At 39.0% G+C, this 5,090-nt stretch overlaps 1 long non-coding RNA gene across 1 annotated transcript; it reads left to right on the forward strand.

Annotated features, from left to right (window-relative positions):
- The first annotated feature begins 500 nt into the window (after nt 1-500).
- LOC310893081 lies at nt 501-4,342 on the forward strand. Its single transcript, XR_014578702.1, has 2 exons — nt 501-2,179; nt 2,900-4,342. It is a non-coding gene; the product is annotated as an uncharacterized lncRNA (long non-coding RNA).
- The last annotated feature ends 748 nt before the right edge of the window (nt 4,343-5,090 follow it).

A 5,090-nucleotide genomic window follows, 5' to 3' on the forward strand; every position in this document is an offset into this window, starting at 1 on the left:
AATTCTCATTGAAATTCTTTCTGTAAATAGGTTGATGCTGGGAATATAGTTTGAGACGCTCACATGCTTTCCTGAAATTTATGCTTCCCATGATAACAATAAATTACAAAACTCATGTTAAGTGCCTTCTGGTTCTCAGAATACAAATGTAGACTTTTCCTTCAGAAGCTTACTGTCATTTGCATCTGTGAAGTTTGTTACTTCTACACAGGACAGAAAACAAATATAAAACTGCCGCATTTTTGTAATTTTATAGATGTTTTAATTCATCAGCAATCCAGCAATATGTAGATACCATTTATGGTAGCATTGCTGATATTTCTAAAGACAGACTAACTTTAGCACAATTTTGGCTATGAAACTGTAGTTCCAGCTCTTAGGCTACATCAGCCTAAGCACTAGATGTCTACCTCTGTGTCACACACCACTGATACCACTATCCTGAAGTAACAAAGGATAGAACTTCTACTTTAATTAGTAAATCTCTGGGACTGGGTTCTCCTGTCACAAAAAGTCTTTTATGCGAAAAGCTCTTGATTAATAAAACCCCGGTCAGTTTTCTGGCTGTAGAGAAATCCTAAGTTTATTACCAACTCAGCAAAACCACTTTTGTGTTGTCTTTGTGAAATATTATGGATCTACACCCAAAACAGAGAAAATCATCCGCTGTACCTTTGGCAACATAAAAAATTAATCCCCAGTAACGCTATTTTGTTTACATCACCTTATTTCTTAGCATTGGTTCTTTCTGAAAAGGCATTACCAATGCACCATTATTATCCAGTTTTGTCATAAACCTTGTTTTGGTCTTAGGAGAGATTGAAGATGCATCTTTTGCTGCTAGAACACAGCACTTTCTGACAATCACAGTTTGATATCAGCATCACTGGAGGACCTTTAAAGAGGTCAGAAATGAAATTATACTCCAAATGACACTCTAGGCATTACACCCTGGTGAAGGGGGAACTTCCATTCATGCAGAACTGCTGGAGCAACGCCAAGATGTCCAGCCCCCACAGTCTGAGGTTTTCTCAGGGATGAATGGAGCAAGGAGTGGAAAGAAAATGGAGTAGCAGCAGTCGTGCTGCACTCTAGCTGTTGCCCGCTTGCTCCAGCCCTCAATGGGCAGGGAGAAAGAGGGAACATCAGAGCATATCTGAACCTGATCTCCTCAGTGCTGGAGGTTGCCAGAGAGCTCCAAAATGTGAAGAATAGAGAAGAGGCTTAAGGTTCCCCATAGCTGTGTTCTTGCATGCAGTATGGGTATAAGTGGTGTATTCCCAGTGCCAGGCAGCACTGCAAAACTCAGCACTGCACTGCACGGTGTCACTGCTCTGAGTGGGGGCATCTGAAGAGAGGGGAAATCCCCCACAAGAGTCTTGTTCTTCCCTCTGCCTCCTAGTCCCAGAGACTAGATGTTATTATTGAGTATCCTTGTATCACTCTGTTTTCAATTCTCAGCTTTAATTTTGTGTACACAACAGTGTAAAGAGTGTAATAATAGTGACGAAAGGGGGAAAAGAACTGTGAAGATTTTTAATGCTATAGGTGGTTGATAAAGAATGCTCGGGTTTCTATGAAAAATCTTACATCCCCATATCAGCTTAAAAACATCAGTGATACAGCAAAAAACTTCAGGAAAAACTTTTTTGATTGGAGAAGTTCTCTGATGTCCACAAAAGAGATACTCAGAATCAAATATATGCTATTATTTTTTTGAAGAGGGTATAGAATAAAAATAATGCTGCTGCATAAAAACAATATAATTTCCATACTAAGGTCTTGCCCAATATTTCTTTATCTTCTCAGCTGAAACACTCTTAACTTTCTTATACATATCATTACAGAGTGTTTCTCCTCCTTGAAGTCCAAAACATTTGGTTTTTGCTTAATTCCACTCAGGAAATATATATTTTTTCCTCACTTACTTTATTTGCCAGCGCTTAAGATTACAGAAGCCTAGAGAATGACCTTGCTTATAATTCAAAGTATGTTAAGGAGCAGCTTGAACATCTTGGAAACAGCGTATGTTTGAGCTATACTGTTTCAAACTTCCTGGTCATGTTGAGGTCTGATTTGAGTATGATTTGAACAGCTATAGTTTTCCTGAAGGTCTGGCTGAAAAAGAAACACCGTGTTCACTGCAATATTAAATAATACAGCTTTTCTGAAACATTGGGTGAGTATCTTTAGCAATAAATATAAATCAACAAAGGGACTTTGAACCTACCGTGCCCATACTGATTGGGGGCTGAGGTAATTAATCAGGAATCAGCAGAGATGTGCCTTCATATTCTACTGTGCATTTTTTGGGTGACGACTGTGACTATATCTCTTTCAGCTAGCACATATATCTAGGCATGTGGTTCTGTATGTAATCCAAGTCCTCCAGGTGTTAATTTTATCTATGTTTATTTTGGTGTGGTTTTTGAAGCCTGCTGTGTGATTTTAATAGGAGGAAAATTTTAACTAAATTACTTGAAATTCCACTCCCTAGGATAAATGTTTAGAACAGAACAAAATAAGAAGGGAAAATTAACTTGCAGTTTGCCGTCAAGGATGTTAAGAGTAGCTCATTGGCTAGTGGTATTGAGACATCAGAGATGATGAAAGGTATCTGCACATGGTTTTATTTAATTTATGCACATATGGTAATACTGTAATAATTTGCTTGGGTTTTGTTGTGCAGTGTTGTCTGTTACAATTTCGTGGTCATTACTAAGAAGCCAAGCTCCCTGTTATTGAAGCTGACAAGGCATGGCGTTTTGTGTGCTTGTTCTCGGGGGGGACTTGCTGTCAATCTGATTTCTGTTAAAGACTGAGCTCTAATTAAAAAGTAACTGTGGAAGAAATGCTACTAATTAACATGTATGTGCTCCCATGATGTATAACTTCTTAGGGCACAGAAAGCTGCAGAACAGCGCTCTCCCTTAAATTCCACTTCCCTTCGTTATGGACAAGAGCGTGCATTGGATCTCTTACAGCAGTCCTGGAAACACTCCGAATCTAAGAGCACTCCTGGGAACTTGTGCCTGTCTCCAGGCGAAGGGAAAGGAAAAGTCTTTGGTATCTTCCATGGCATATGCTTATTCTTACCTTTTATTCTGGCAGACACACCGCTTCTTGCGTACTCCCTCGTGGCCTGAGTATTGGATGTAAGCGAGGTAAATGACTTTGCATTTTCCCGTTATGACAGAGGAATTGCATCCCACATTAACAAGTCTTAAGAACATATGTGCACTGTAACTCACATATTGATTATATATGTTTCCTGGCTAATATATAGGCAAAACATATGAAGAAACAGTGGAAACTCTTTCATTCAGAACTTGAAGCTTTGCAGTTGCGAGTTGATTTTATATTTTAGCTTTTCCTTTTCACATTAACTTCTTTGCCAAGCTGCATGTAAACCTTCTTTGTCTAGAAAATGCAACCTTTTCAAGAGTAAAATATTCCAGGGGTTAGCTGAAACCAGTCTTAGCAGTGCTGTTCTCCTGGCTTCATGCCTATGAAAGTGGTTAATGGTTGGAATTTATGTCACAGAACACATAATAATTTGTTAGAAGAAACTGGATTCAGTCACAGCACAGGCATTTTTCTCTTCCTGTCATTATATTTTGTGAGGACTTACTTATTTCCTGCAATCTTAGCCCATGTGAAGAAGAGAATGATAAAATTTCTGAATATATATATATTTTTTTCTGAGAATACATTTATACTCCAGATGACCTTTGGAGTAAATTTGAACTATTAGATTTTCCCACATATTTATAGCTGTGGCCATGCATCTTTGCCAACAAATCTTACAGACTTTATCCACCAAACATTTATTTATGGTAAAAAGACAATTTGCACTTGAAACACTGTAGAAAAAGATCAAAGCTGTTACATTTCAAGTTAAGCTTTCATTTATAGTCTTATTTTTCTGTGCTGTCATCAGCCAATGTTACATTCAAATTCATAACAAATTTACCTAAGATGACTGTTTGCTTCATTTAATTCCTTTCTGTGCTGCCAACTATTGTCTGTGAAAGTGATTTTCCTGGGACCACTCTGGCATATATAAAATGCTGGGCTGCTTCTTTCTGCTGAGCAACCACAGATTCAAAATATGTCTTATGCCTAGGCTTCTTCCCCCACGCTTATTTGAACGGGATGGATATATTTCAAAGAATGAGTTGTTCTGCTTGATGTAGCTTTGTGTAACATGCTTTTTCTGAGTAAACATTGACTTGTAAGTCACACTGCTGTACAATAAAAGTCATGCTGATAATGACTCTGCTCTATATTAAGAAAAAACAATGCTGAAATCTTAAGTTACAAATAAATACTGTCAATTCCATTTTGTGTCAGGCTTTATCAAAATGTTTGCTTACACTACACAAGGTATCCTATTCTTGGCTACATTAAAATATATTTCCAAAGAAAAATGTTTTCTGGCAAAATTCAACCAGAGAGTGCTTTCGGTCTGAGAATTTGCTCTGGATTTGTGTTTGTGGTTTTCTGTTGCCCGTTGGGGCTACACATGTTCAGAGTTGAGTGCTCTGCCCATCTTGCTGTGCCATGGGGCTCCAGGGCCACCCCATATGTGCTATGGGACTTCCACCCTGGACAACACCTGTGTAAGCTCCTTCTGGGCAGATATTAAATTATGTTCCCAAAGAAAGCCAGAACATGAAGGAAGACGAACACTTGCGTGCTATTGAGTAATGCCCCTGTGGAGCAAGAATTGGGCGTCTGGAGAATCCAAGGGCAGAGCATGCTCGGTACTGCAGCTACATGTGGGATGCACAGGGTGAAGGAGAAGCCGGTCTCCAAAGGTCTGCATTAACTCATGGCTTCCTTGGGCAATGACCGTGAAAGTGTGCAAAGGCCCCAGTTCGCCAGCGCCATTAAGAACTGTTTCTTTTTAAACATACCTTTAAATCTGGTCACAAAACATACATTTAAGTGCTTTGCTGAACTGGGGATTAAATGTAACACCTGTGTTATACACTGTGTTTATGCGCCGCAGGCATTGAAGAGGGTCAAATGGGAGATCATTTATCCTAATTACTGTGATGTAAGAGGAGCAGCAGGCAGTAAAGAGG

Source organism: Anser anser (assembly GCF_964211835.1).
Source record: "Anser anser genome assembly, chromosome: 1".
Classification (NCBI taxonomy): Eukaryota; Metazoa; Chordata; class Aves; order Anseriformes; family Anatidae; genus Anser; species Anser anser.